The 14,520-nt window shown below is 57.2% G+C and overlaps 1 protein-coding gene and 1 long non-coding RNA gene across 2 annotated transcripts in view; both read right to left on the reverse strand.

Annotated features, from left to right (window-relative positions):
- The window catches only part of LOC125320969 (zinc finger protein 208-like), a 430,705-nt gene that overhangs the window by 174,382 nt on the left and 241,803 nt on the right, over positions 1-14,520 (reverse strand). The gene's annotated exons all lie outside the window — the stretch shown is intronic.
- Positions 3,148-4,204, reverse strand: LOC125321018. Its single transcript, XR_007201394.1, has 3 exons — positions 4,168-4,204; positions 3,702-3,770; positions 3,148-3,287 (listed from the first exon to the last, which is right to left on the reverse strand). It is a non-coding gene; the product is annotated as an uncharacterized LOC125321018 (long non-coding RNA).

A 14,520-nucleotide genomic window follows, 5' to 3' on the forward strand; every position in this document is an offset into this window, starting at 1 on the left:
CCTGGCAGGGGCCACCCCATGCTGCGTCTTCTGCAAAAACAATTGACAAGAGGGTCCTCAGCACAGGAAAGACTCGGAGCTCGTGGAACACTTCCAGAGGAGGCCACCAAGATGCTCGGGGGACTGGAGCAGCTCTGTGACAGAGACAGGCTGGGACAGTTGGACCTGCGCAGTCTGGAGCAGAAAAGGCCGTGGGGACACCCCAGTGTGACCTTTCAGACTTCAAAGCACCTCCTCGGAAACATGTGGAGAAATGTTTCCGTAGGGCCTGTGCCAAGGGGACAAGGGGAGATTGTTTTCAACTGAAAGAGAGTGGGTTCAGAGCAGAGAAAAGGGAAAATTCTAATGCTGAGAGTGGTGAAACACTGGCACAGATTTCCCAGTGAGCTGGTGGATGCCCCGTCCCTGGAAACATTCCAGACCACATTGGACGGGGCTCTGAGCATTCTGATGGAGTGAAAGATGTCTCTGCTGCCACCCAGAAGGAGGCCCTGCCCTGTGGTGTCGGCTACCGGAGTGGTCGCTGTGTCTTGTAGGATGCAATTCCCCCAGGGAGCAGAGGGAACACACAGCACCACTGGGAGCAGGAGCATCCTGCCATGGAGACAGGAATATTCTGGATGCAGAGGCTCAGGCTGCCCTGTTTGGCTTCTGTGTAGATGGAGACAAGTGTCAGAAGAGACTGAGGACCAGGAGCCCCCACTGTGTCTCAGAGACCCCTTGATTCCCTGAGGCCCCACAGTGTCACAGGTTTCTCCTTTGGGCCACGAGGTCGCACGGTGTCACAGGATCCCTCTGGTGCCATGAGCCCTTGTGGTGTCACAATGGTCCTTGGTTCCACGAGGCCCCACATTGTTACAGAGTCCCCTTTCTGCTGCGAGGTCCCACATTATGTCAGGGTCGCCTTGGCTCCATGAGGCCTCACAGTGTCACAGGTTCCCCCCTTTCTGCCATCAGGTCTCACATTGTCCCAGGGTCTCTTTGGTTCCATGAGGCCCTGCAGTGTCACAAGGATCCCTGGGAACCACGAGGCCCTCAGGGATCACAATGGATCCTTGGTTCCATGAGGCCCCACAGTGCCCCAGGGCCTGTGGATTCCACAAGATCCTGGAGTGGCACAGGGTTCCTTTGCTTCCATGTGTCCCCGCGGTGTCACAATGTCCCCACGGTTCCAGGAGGCCCCGCAGTGTCACAGACGAGCAGCACTGGAGTGGGAGCAGCACCAGGGGAGGTTTTGCAGCTGCGCTGGAACAGCAGCAGCAGCAGCAGCCACGGAGCAACAGTGGAACAGCGGTGGAATGCAAGTCCCGTGAGCAGCAGCTGAGGGAGCTGGGGTTGTTTATCCTGGAGAAGAGGAGGCTCAGGGGGGACCTTCTCACTCTCTACAACTCCCTGACAGGAGGGGGCAGCCAGGTGGGGCTCGGTCTCTTCTCCCAGGGACCAGAGACAGGACAAGAGGACACAGCCTTGAGCTGCAGCAGAGGAGGTTTAGGCTGGAGATTAGAAAGAGTTTCTTCACAGCAAGGGTGATTGGGCATTGGAATGGGCTGCCCAGGGAGGTGGTGGAGTTGCCGTCCCTGGAGGTATTTAAGGAAAGACTGGATGTGGCACTTGCTGCCATGGTCTGGTGACAAGGTGGTGTTGGGTCATAGGTTGGACTGGATGATGTCACAGGTCTTTTCCAAGCTGGTTAATTCTGGGATTCTGTGATTCAGTGCAGCAGCGGTGGAACATTGGTGAAAAAAGAGTGGGAAAGGCCCCGCAGCTGTGGAGCAGCACCTGAGATGCCCAAGCTGCGGGACACAGAGCGGGTCTGAGCGCTGTGTCCTGTGGGAGCCGGCCCCACACACCAGAACCATGCCCGTCGGTCTGACCCAGAGCAGGGGGCAGCGGCAGGAATTGCTGCTGGGCTGCGGAAGGCGCGGATCCAGCGCGTTTGATGGTGACTCGGGGGTTGGATCCTGGTTGTTGGCGGCCACCTTTGGTGGTAGCGGGACACTTTCAGTTGATCTGAAGTCGTGAACTCAGGAGAACGTCAGCACAAAAGGAATCAAGTGGCCTTTTCTGCTGCAGGGAAACACATCTTGGTAGAGGTTTAATGATTTCTGATGTAGGAAGCAAACGGAGTCAATTTTTGGCCTGTGGTTTTGTTGTAATCCAGGGACAGTTTCCAAAATGATGCAATTTGTGGTGAAAAACCAGGAACGTGCCTCAGCATCGGGATGTTGCACACTGAGTACAGAGCTGTTTGTGGTGGTTGTGATCAAGAAAACAATTGGAATTCTTGTCCCTATTTCACTCTTTCTCCCTCTCTCTCTGGGAATGAGTCTCCAACACTCCCTGCAGCTCTGCTTTCCATGATCTGCTCCTCTGGAGTTGGGCTTGGCCAGCTGAGCAGCGGGAAGAGGGTGGATAATGGACCATTCCAACTGCAGACTTTCTTTTTGTAGCCTCTGGATTTCCAGCGTTTAGAAATGGTCATGTTTTAAACTGTCTGACCAAATCCCACAGGTCTGACTTCTGCCCTGGCAGAAAACCCTCCTGTGGCCCTGTTTGGGAACGGACCCTCGGAAACACCTCACTGCAGATGAGTTTTGGTTGGTTTTGCTAAGAGATGACAAGAAGATCAGCACAAGGAGGAAGGCTGAGGGAGAGGGAAGGACCAATTCCTTCCTTTTGTCTTCCCATTGCAAAGTCTCCTACAGAGGTTGTGCTGCAGCCAGAGACTTGCCGGGCCAAGGGCTGAGGGAAACGATTCAGCTGAGGCACTTGAGGCATCTTGTCCCCGGTTTGTAGCCCTGGATCTGGGAGGGGACTCAGCTGCTCCCCCTGCACCCCACAACCCCCCTGAAATGGGGGATTCCTCCCGCCTCTGCCAGGTGCCCCTTATCCATCCCTAGCCTGGGTGCTCCTGGTCTGAGCTCCCATGGTCATTCCTGGTGGTGGGGAGCAGGAGGGAGGAGTTCAGAGCAAACCTGGGAGGTGCCAGCAGGCTCAGAGATGTGTGGAGGTGACAGTGAGACAGTGATGGGATGTGCAGATGGTCAGGGGGACAGGACAACACCTCGGGGATCAACTTCTTGGAGATTTGGGGGAATTTCCTTTGGAAAACACGCCCGGACACAGACACATGGACACGGAGTGTAAATTTGCTGAAGGGGTTTATTGGCCATTTGAGGAAAAAGGCCCAGGGCTCACAGGGGATCAGGCGATTCCTCCAGGGATGATCATCATCTCCTCATTCCACGGGAGGGGGACAGGACATGGTTTTCCCCACCTGGTTCAATCTAAAAACACAGACATCAAAATGTGATCCCCCTGTGTCCAATGGGATGGGAGAGGGTCCTCGTCCCCATGCCTGTCATGAAGGAGAAGGGAATTGGAGCCCTGGATAGACCCAGGACAGGATTTTGCTCCTCAGATCCACAGAACCCCAAGACCCCCCCAAGCCCCAGGATGCCCCAAAATCTCCAGGTAATCCTGCTGCCCACATGGGGACTGTCGGGTTCCCAACAGCTCCCCAGTGACAAGGAAAGACTTAGGGGCCGCTCTGTCCAGCACACTTGGGACACGGATCTGGGACAACCCCCCACCATGTCCCTTTGCCGTCCCCAAGTTCTGGCAACACCCAGCAGGTTCTGGGATCCCTCCAGAAACCCCCAGGACCCTCTGGGGCCACGAGACTCCCGAGTGTTGCTCACCTATCCATGTAGAGCAGCAGCCAGGCGCTTCTGCCGCAGAAGAGCCTCCAGCTTTTTACACAGAGCAGGCTGGGGACAAAGGCAGCGTTAGAGACACACTGGGGGCACTGGGCTGCACTGGGAGGAAAAGGGAAAGCAAAGGGGTCCTTGGGGAAGGGGCCTGCGGGCAGCAATGGGGTGCAGGAGCTGCTGTGCTCCTGCCCAGCGGCAGTGGGGTCCTGGCCAAGAGGCACAGCTGGGGCAGGGGCTGTGGCCTGGACCATGCGGGGGGTGCTGGGGGGCCTGGGATGGGAATGCAACAGGGGCCCTGGGCAAGGGGTTCCCTGGGAAGGATCCGTGGGGCAGGAGAGGTGTCTGGGGTGTCAGCAGGGCTGCACTGGGCTGTGCTGGGGCAGCATGGGATGGCCTGGGGTGTGGTGGGCGTGCGAGGGGAGGGTCTGACACCGGCAGAACTCCTGGTACCCACCTGAGGCGTCTTCAGGATGTCGACATTGTCTACATCCACCTGCAGAGAGACCAGGAGATCTCGCTGGTCACTGGGATGTCCCCAGTGCCAGCAAGGGATGGGAGGAACCAAAGTGCCCCCCAATTACCAGAGGGGATGCCCTCCAGTCCCAGCCCCCCACTCACCTCCTGGAGATCATCTTGGGTTCCTTCCAGGAGTGCCTGGGAAAGGACAACAAAGGCTTGGTCTGGATTGGACCTTGTGGGGCTGAGGGGGGAACACGGGTGCAGGGAGCAGGGCGGAGGCAAAGGGATGGGAATTCAGGGCCTCCAAGGAGATCTGTTTGGAGCTGGGGGAGACCCAAAGACACTGACCTGGGGTAAACTGAGGAGCCAAGGGACGTGGCTGGGGCCGTGGAAGGGGCACGGTGTAAGGTACAGGGCAGGAGAAAGGAATTGTGGTGTAGGGACATGGGAGTGCAAGAGAGGGGCTTGGTGGGGAAAGAAGAACGGGGATGGGCGAGGACAAAAGCGACAGGACTGAGAGAGGGTTTGGGAGCTGGGGGTGAGTCCAGGAATGGTATCAGGAGACAGCGCTGCAGTGGCCAGGAAGAAAGGCAAAGGACTGGGGGGGGGCATGGAAGGAAAGGGCTTGGGAATGGTCAGTGGGAGGGCATTTGGGGAGGCTGGCTAGGACATAGAGGAGAGAGCCGGGAGGAAATTCCTGAAGGGACACCAAAAGGGTGGGATGAGAGGCCAGAAAGGGCAGGGTGTGGGGACCTGTTTGGCTCGTGCCTCACCTTGGCCTGTGCCGGGAGGCACAGCAGGATGGAGAAGAGCAGGGCCACGTTGAGCACAGCCACCTTCATCTTCCTCTCGCACTGGGCAGCGCTGGCTGAGGCTGCACCGGGCCAGGAGCACCTTTATCCCTGCCGGGACTCCTCGCTGCACCCTCCCCGACAGCCCCCAGGCCAAAGCCCGGCTTGGCACAGCCCCCAGCCCTGGCCACAAGCCCGGCCCTGGCACAGAGTCCATCCCACCTGCGGCACGCATCCAGCCCCCTTGCCTGGCATCCCTCCAGCTTCCTGCACGGGGCAGCTGCCCCTGGAATGGCCCAGGCACCTGCGGGGGCCAAGGCCCTGGGGGGGGTAGGGAGCCAAAGGCAGCTGGGGACCCTGTGGGGACAACCCCCACTCCACCACAATCCATCCTCCTGCAGCCCCCACAGCCAGATCCCCCATCTCCCGCTGCCCCTTCCCTCCCAGAGCTTTCCCTGTGGGACACGCCAGAGCTGAGCCCAGTCCCAGACCCAATATGTGGGAGAAGAACAGTGTCATGGGCAATGTGATCAACCCCATAACTGGGATCTCCAGTCACTAGAGACACTAGTGGGGAGCGCTCAGGAGTACTGGGGGTGGTGATCAGCTGCATACAATGCTGAGGCTTGGGGAATTACTCAGGTGTGGCACTTCCTAAATTCACACCACCTCGTTTTCTTGCATTGCAGGCCTCAAACCAGTCCCATCTCCAGCCCCAGAGCAGAGTCCAGAGGGGAAGATGCCCTACCCAGACCCTCACACTGTCACACCTGGGCACACCAGAGCACCTGGGGCCCGCTCTGCACAGCTGCCCCACACATGTGTGCTTCCAGGACCCCATCTGTGGGATATGCCCACCTGTAATACCCATCCCCAACAAGGCTCAGACGCCAGCACTGTCCCTGCCTGGGACATGCCCACAGCTCCCCAAGTCCCTTGTCCCCACAGAGGGTCTCTGCAATGTCCTGGCCCTGGGCCCAGGCCAGCGCTGGACCTGAGCAGGAAGTGCCCATCTAAGGGGAAGTGGAGAAAGAGAAGCTTGTCCCCAGGCAGCCACTTGGAGCTAATTGGGCAAAGAGAGGTGTCCTGGGAGGAGGAGGGATGATGGTCCCCTGCCAGCATCTCTGATAAGCCCTGTTTGCCCAGGGACCGAGGCACCAGGAAGACATTCAGACATTTTGGGTTGAGGGGAAGTCTGTGCATAGAGGAGCTGAAGGCAGCCTGGAAGCCTGGGCTCCCTGCAGGCCTGGCAGCAGGGAGAGCCTGTAGAGGGGGGCAGAGCTGGGGACACAGGAAGGCAGAGCCATGGGAATGTCTTTGTTTCACCATTCCTTCTCCCTGCTCTCCTGGGTCAGAGATTCCTGAGGGCTGAACTTACCCTTCAAAAATGGCAACTCCACCACTCCCCTTCCTGTCCTGCTTTTCTGAAACCCCTGGAGCCATTCCCAAGAGCACTGCAACCATGGAGCCATCCCTCCATCTCTTGGAGACATCCAAGTCTCACAACCGCACATCTCTCAGTCTCTGGGTTTTCTTCCCATCCCTCATGATTTGGGATCCAGGCCCTTCAGCGAGGCATTGGAGAGTGTCTGTATCCCAGGAGGGATGCAAGAGGACACCCCCTTGACCTGTCTTGTGGCCATTTCCTGGGCTGCCTTCCTTTCCTGAATTATCCCCATGGGATCCTTGTCTTGCTGTCTGGGTGCTCTCTGGAACTCTGCCCTTCCCCTGTCGTTGCCAGTTTCAAGTCCTCCTTCCCAGGCTGGCCGGAACACGGGTGTCCCGTTTCTTGAGAGGGATCTGGTCTCTCCCAATGAGCCCCCGAGCTTCCAACAGGCTCCCACGGTTCCTCTGCAAACTCCTCCTCTGTCTGAGATGTGCCACATTCCTTCCAGCTGTGCTTCCCAGACCCATCCACTTCCAAAACCATCGAGCAGCCCCTGGGACAGGAAAATCCTGCTCTGGTTTAGTGATCTGCCTAGAAAGGTGTGAGGAGAAATCTTTTGAGGACACCCAAGCTGCAAATCAAAGGCTGTGGGTAAAAATCTGCTTTGGGTTCTGAAGCCCATGGGAGCCTTGCCTGAGGCTCAAAGATTCCCAGTGTCTCTTGCTTTGTTCTCAGGTGGATCCAGATGCCTGTCCCAGCTTCCAATGTTGCCTTTCCCTGGTCTTAAAATTAAGAACCAAACACGGTTTAAGGGAAAAAGGCTTTTTACCTTGGTATTTATTTAAGGATCTTAAGGTGCATGACTTCGTCCAGGTGGAATGCACCAAAATGCACATGGAAATGCACCCAAAATGCCCACACACGATGGATCGTGTGTACAATTTATAGACCTTGCAAATTAGCATATCTATCAAAGATTCCCCAATGAGAAGCTTAAATTAATAGTGTGATATCCCCCCATCCCGAGGAATTCCGCCCTGGATGGCCCTATCTTAGTTTGCAGAATATGTTCTAGGGAGGACCTTGGTTTCTCAGGATAGCATAGGACTTTCTGGCCCTAAGTGTGAGGCTTCCAAGATGTTTGTTCTCCTGGCTTAACGGAATATTAGGACTATGCTAAATTATCAGGCTTAAGGAACTACAAGTATGCATGCTAAAAGCACTGAGGACACATAAAAGCTATATAAAAGGGTATATAAAAGGTATAGATAAAAAAGGCAAAAAATCATCATGGCATCACCAAGAAGGAAAAACCCACAGGGAAGTGATTCCCGAGAGCTGTCCCTGGCTGTGATTCCTGTTTGACATTCCAGGGCATTAGTGAAGGGTTCTGCTTCTCTCTTTCCCAGGGACACTGTGGGTCCATCTGAGATGTGTTGTGGGCCAGCTGGGAAAGCATTTCAGGCGCCTGCCTTGACTCTTTGCTCTGGAACTTGCCCAAGGAGCTGCACATCCCTAGGAAGGCCAAGATGTCTGAATGTCTTCATGATGCCTTGGGCCATGGGCAAACAGGGCTTATCAGAGATGCTGGCAGGGGACCATCATCCCTCCTCCTCACAGGACACCTCTCTTTGCCCAATTAGCTCCAAGTGGCTGCCTGGGGACAAGCTCCTCTTTCTCCACTTCCCCTTAGATGGGCACTTCCTGCTCAGGTCCAGCGCTGGCCTGGGCCCAGGGCCAGGACATTGCAGAGACCCTCTGTGGGAACAAGGGACTTGGGGAGCTGTGGGCATGTCCCAGGCAGGGACAGTGCTGGCGTCTGAGCCTTGTTGGGGATGGGTAGTACAGCTGGGCATATCCCACAGATGGGGTCCTGGAAGCACACATGTGTGGGGCGGCTGTGCAGAGCGGGCCCCAGGTGCTCTGGTGTGCCCAGGTGTGACAGTGTGAGGGTCTGGGTAGGGCATCTTCCCCTCTGGACTCTGCTCTGGGGCTGGAGATGGGACTGGTTTGAGGCCTGCAATGCAAGAAAACGAGGTGGTGTGAATTTAGGAAGTGCCACACCTGAGTAATTCCCCAAGCCTCAGCATTGTATGCAGCTGATCACCACCCCCAGTACTCCTGAGCGCTCCCCAGTGTCTCCAGTGACTGGAGATCCCAGTTATGGGGTTGATCACATTGCCCATGACACTGTTCTTCTCCCACATATTGGGTCTGGGACTGGGCTCAGCTCTGGGCTGTCCCACAGGGAAAGCTCTGGGAGGGAAGGGGCAGCGGGAGATGGGGGATCTGGCTGTGGGGGCTGCAGGAGGATGGATTGTGGTGGAGTGGGGGTTGTCCCCACAGGGTCCCCAGCTGCCTTTGGCTCCCTACCCCCCCCAGGGCCTTGGCCCCCGCAGGTGCCTGGGCCATTCCAGGGGCAGCTGCCCCGTGCAGGAAGCTGGAGGGATGCCAGGCAAGGGGGCTGGATGCGTGCCGCAGGTGGGATGGACTCTGTGCCAGGGCCGGGCTTGTGGCCAGGGCTGGGGGCTGTGCCAAGCCGGGCTTTGGCCTGGGGGCTGTCGGGGAGGGTGCAGCGAGGAGTCCCGGCAGGGATAAAGGTGCTCCGGGCCCGGCGCAGCCTCAGCCAGCGCTGCCCAGTGCGAGAGGAAGATGAAGGTGGCTGTGCTCAACGTGGCCCTGCTCTTCTCCATCCTGCTGTGCCTCCCGGCACAGGCCAAGGTGAGGCACCAGCCAAATATGTCCCCACACCCTGCCCTTTCTGGCCTCTCATCCCACCCTTTTGGTGTCCCTTCAGGAATTTCCTCCTGGCTCTCTCCTCTGTGTCCTAGCCAGCCTCCCCAAATGCCCTCCCACTGACCATTCCCAAGCCCTTTCCTTCCATGCCCCCCCCCAGTCCTTTGCCTTTCTTCCTGGCCACTGCAGCGCTGTCTCCTGATACCATTCCTGGACTCACCCCCAGCTCCCAAACCCTCTCTCAGTCCTGTCGCTTTTGTCCTCGCCCATCCCCGTTCTTCTTTCCCCACCAAGCCCCTCTCTTGCACTCCCATGTCCCTACACCACAATTCCTTTCTCCTGCCCTGTACCTTACACCGTGCCCCTTCTACAGCCCCAGCCACGTCCCTTGGCTCCTCAATTTACCCCAGGTCAGTGTCTTTGGGTCTCCCCCAGCTCCAAACAGATCTCCTTGGAGGCCCTGAATTCCCATCCCTTTGCCTCCGCCCTGCTCCCTGCACCCGTGTTCCCCCCTCAGCCCCACAAGGTCCAATCCAGACCAAGCCTTTGTTGTCCTTTCCCAGGCACTCCTGGAAGGAACCCAAGATGATCTCCAGGAGGTGAGTGGGGGGCTGGGACTGGAGGGCATCCCCTCTGGTAATTGGGGGGCACTTTGGTCCCCCCCCATCCCTTGCTGGCACTGGGGACATCCCAGTGACCAGCGAGATCTCCTGGTCTCTCTGCAGGTGGATGTAGACAATGTCGACATCCTGAAGACGCCTCAGGTGGGTACCAGGAGTTCTGCCGGTGTCAGACCCTCCCCTCGCACGCCCACCACACCCCAGGCCATCCCATGCTGCCCCAGCACAGCCCAGTGCAGCCCTGCTGACACCCCAGACACCTCTCCTGCCCCACGGATCCTTCCCAGGGAACCCCTTGCCCAGGGCCCCTGTTGCATTCCCATCCCAGGCCCCCCAGCACCCTCTGCAAGGCCCAGGGCACAGCCCCTGCCCCAGCTGTGCCTCTTGGCCAGGACCCCACTGCCTCTGGGCAGGAGCACAGCAGCTCCTGCACCCCATTGCTGCCCGCAGGCCCCTTCCCCAAGGACCCCTTTGCTTTCCCTTTTCCTCCCAGTGCAGCCCAGTGCCCCCAGTGTGTCTCTAACGCTGCCTTTGTCCCCAGCCTGCTCTGTGTAAAAAGCTGGAGGCTCTTCTGCGGGTGAAGCGCCTGGCTGCCTCTCTGGATGCCTAGGTGAGCAGTGCCTGCAGGGAGACGGCTGGGGCCAAGGCCCCTCTCATGTCCCAGTGGGCACCAGAGGTCACCTTCTGCGAATGTCTTTTAGGATTGCGAGTTGTGAGGACTACGGTGTCCTTTTCCCTACTAGTGGAATGAGGAGATGATCATCCCTGGAGGAATCCCCTGAACCCTTTGAGCCCAGGGCCATTTGCCCCTGACTAATCAATACACCCTTTTGGCAAAGCTACGCTCTGTGTCCGTGTGTCTGTGTCCGTGTGTGCTTTCCTAAGGAAATTCCCCCAAATCTCCAAGAAGTTGATCCCCGAGGTGTTGTCCTGTCCCCGTGACCATCTGCACATCCCATCACTGTCTCACTGTCACCTCCACACATCTCTGAGCCTGCTGGCACCTCCCAGGTTTGCTCTGAACTCCTCCCTCCTGCTCCCCACCACCAGAATGACCATGGGAGCTCAGACCAGGAGCACCCAGGCTAGGGATGGATAAGGGGCACCTGGCAGAGGCGGGAGGAATCCCCCATTTCAGGGGGGTTGTGGGGTGCAAGGGGGGCAGCTGAGTCCCCTCCCAGATCCAGGGCTACAAACTGGGGACAAGATGCCTCAAGTGCCTCAGCTGAATCGTTTCCCTCAGCCCTTGGCCCGGCAAGTCTCTGGCTGCAGCACAACCTCTGCAGGAGACTTTGCAATGGGAAGACAAAAGGAAGGAACTGGTCCTTCCCTCTCCCTCAGCCTTCCTCCTTGTGCTGATCTTCTTGTCATCCCTTAGCAAAACCAACCAAAAGTCATCTGCAGTGAGGTGTTTCCGAGGGTCCGTTCCCAAACAGGGCCACAGGAGGGTTTTCTGCCAGGGCAGAAGTGGGATTTGGTCAGACAGTTTAAAACATGACCATTTCTAAATGCTGGAAATCCAGAGGCTACAAAAAGGAAGTCTGCAGTTGGAATGGGCCATTATCCTCCTGCTTCCCGCTGCTCAGCTGGCCAAGCCCAACTCCAGAGGAGCAGATCATGGAAAGCAGAGCTGCAGGGAGTGTTGGAGACTCATTCCCAGAGAGAGAGGGAGAAAGAGTGAAATAGGGACAAGAATTCCAATTGTTTTCTTGATCATAACCGCCACAAACAGCTCTGTACTCAGTGTGCAACATCCCGATGCTGAGGCACGTTCCTGGTTTTTCACCACAAATTGCATCATTTTGGAAACTGTTTCTGGATTACAACAAAACCACAGGCCAAAAATTGACTCCGTTTGCTTCCTACATCAGAAATCATTAAACCTCTACCAAGATGCGTTTCCCTGCAGCAGAAAAGGCCACTTGATTCCTTTTGTGCTGACTTTCTCCTGAGTTCACGACTTCAGATCAACTGAAAGTGTCCCGCTACCACCAAAGGTGGCCGCCAACAACCAGGATCCAACCCCCGAGTCACCATCAAACGCGCTGGATCTGCCCCTTCCGCAGCCCAGCAGCAATTCCTGCTGCTGCCCCCTGCTCTGGGTCAGCCTGACGGGCATGGTTCTGGTGTGTGGGGCCAGCTCCCACAGGACACAGCGCTCAGACCCGCTCTGTGTCCCGCAGCTTGGGCATCTCAGGTGCTGCTCCACAGCTGCGGGGCCATTTCCCACTCTTTTTCCACCAAGGTTCCACCGCTGCTGCACTGAATGACAGAATCCCAGAATTAACCAGCTTGGAAAAGATCTGTGAAATCATCCAGTCCAACCTATGACCCAACACCACCTTGTCACCAGACCATGGCAGCAAGTGCCACATCCAGTCTTTCCTTGAATACCTCCAGGGACGGCGACTCCACCACCTCCCTGGGCAGCCCATTCCAATGCCCAATCACCCTTGCTGTGAAGAAACTCTTTCTAATCTCCAGCCTAAACCTCCTCTGCTGCAGCTCAAGGCTGTGTCCTCTTGTCCTGTCTCTGGTCCCTGGGAGAAGAGACCGAGCCCCACCTGGCTGCCCCCTCCTGTCAGGGAGTTGTAGAGAGTGAGAAGGTCCCCCCTGAGCCTCCTCTTCTCCAGGATAAACAACCCCAGCTCCCTCAGCCGCTCCTCACGGGACTTGCATTCCACCGCTGTTCCACTGTTGCTCCGTGGCTGCTGCTGCTGCTGCTGTTCCAGCACAGCTGCAAAACCTCCCCTGGTGCTGCTCCCACTCCAGTGCTGCTCGTCTGTGACACTGCGGGGCCTCCTGGAACCATGGGGACATTGTGACACCGCGGGGACACGTGGAAGCAAAGGAACCCTGTGCCACTCCAGGATCTTGTGGAATCCACAGGCCCTGGGGCACTGTGGGGCCTCATGGAACCAAGGATCCATTGTGATCCCTGAGGGCCTCGTGGTTCCCAGGGATCCTTGTGACACTGTGGGGCCTCATGGAACCGAAGGGACCCTGGGACAATGTGAGACCTGATGGCAGAAAGGGGGAGCCTGTGACAATGTGGGGCCTCATGGAGCCAAGGCGACCCTGACATAATGTGGGACCTCGCAGCAGAAAGGGGACTCTGTAACAATGTGGGGCCTCGTGGAACCAAGGACCATTGTGACACCACAAGGGCTCATGGCACCAGAGGGATCCTGTGACACCGTGCGACCTCGTGGCCCAAAGGAGAACCTGTGACACTGTGGGGCCTCAGGGAATCAAGGGGACTCAGAGACACGGTGGGGGCTCCTGGTTCTCAGTCTCTTCTGACACTTGTCTCCATCTACACAGAAGCCAAACAGGGCAGCCTGAGCCTCTGCATCCAGAATATTCCTGTCTCCATGGCAGGATGCCCCTGCTCCCAGTGGTGCTGTGTGTTCCCTCTGCTCCCTGGGGGAATTGCATCCTACAAGAGACACCGAGCACTCCGGTAGCCGACACCACAGGGCAGGGCCTCCTTCTGGGTGGCAGCAGAGACATCTTTCACTCCATCAGAATGCTCAGAGCCCCGTCCAATGTGGTCTGGAATGTTTCCAGGCACGGGGCATCCACCAGCTCACTGGGAAATCTGTGCCAGTGTTTCACCACTCTCAGCATCAAGAATTTTCCGTTATCTCTGCTCTGAACCCACTCTCTTTTTAGTTGAAAACAATCTCCCCTTGTCCCCCTGACAGAGGCCCTCCGGAAACATTTCTCCACATGTTTCCGAGGAGGTGCTTTGAAGTCTGAAAGGTCACACTGGGGTGTCCCCACGGCCTTTTCTGCTCCAGGCTGAACAGGTCCAACTGTCCCAGCCTGTCTCTGTCACAGAGCTGCTCCAGTCCCCCGAGCATCTTGGTGGCCTCCTCTGGAAGTGCTCCACGAGCTCCAAGTCTTTCCTGTGCTGAGGACCCTCTTGTCAATTGTTTTTACAGAAGACGCAGTCGCTAGGAGAGGGGAAACTCATCCTTCCTGAAATGCTGGCACAAGAGCAGGGACAGTTTCTGCAGGGCTGAGACACAGCCCCAAGGGAGGCAGGGACATTCCCATGGCGTCCCTGCAGCTGGGGGCCAATCTGCCGGCACTGGGAGCCTCTGTGTGTGTCCAGCTCATTCTCCCACGGCCGTTGGCACGTGGTCAGCAGCTGTCCAATGCCATCCCCCTGATTGGCACTGATCTCCAAGGCAGCCTGGAGCTCTCCTGGGCCAACGTTCTCTAATTAGGACCCTGTGGACACTTCCTCAATTCTTGTCCAAACCAATGTCAGCACACCAATGACGTCACAGCACTTGTCCATGAGGTCAAGAATCCCCCATGGGGACACTCTGCTCTCTCCTCCATGGGGCACAAAGCAGCAACACTCCCAAGGAAAATCTTCCCCCGTGGGCCCTGCGGCTCCTTGGGAAGTTCCAGAGCAAAGAGTCAAGGCAGGCGCCTGAAATGCTTTCCCAGCATGCCCACAACACATCTCAAACGGATCCACAGTGTCCCTGGGAAAGACAGATGCAGAACCCTTCACTAATGCCAGGACATCCAACAGGAATCACAGCCCTGAACAGCTCTCAGGAACCACTTCTCAGTGGATTTTAACAGCTTGGAAGCCCAAGGAGTCTGAATGTCTTCCTGGTGCCTCGGGCCATGGGTAAACAGGGCTTATCAGAGATGCTGGCAGGGGACCATCATCCCTCCTCCTCACAGGACACCTCTCTTTGCCCAATTAGTTCCGAGTGGCTGCCTGGGGACAAGCCCCTCTTTCTCCACTTCCCTTTGGATGGGCACTTCCTACTCAGGTCCAGCGCTGG

This window comes from Corvus hawaiiensis, unplaced genomic scaffold, assembly GCF_020740725.1.
Source record: "Corvus hawaiiensis isolate bCorHaw1 unplaced genomic scaffold, bCorHaw1.pri.cur scaffold_32_ctg1, whole genome shotgun sequence".
NCBI lineage: Eukaryota > Metazoa > Chordata > Aves > Passeriformes > Corvidae > Corvus > Corvus hawaiiensis.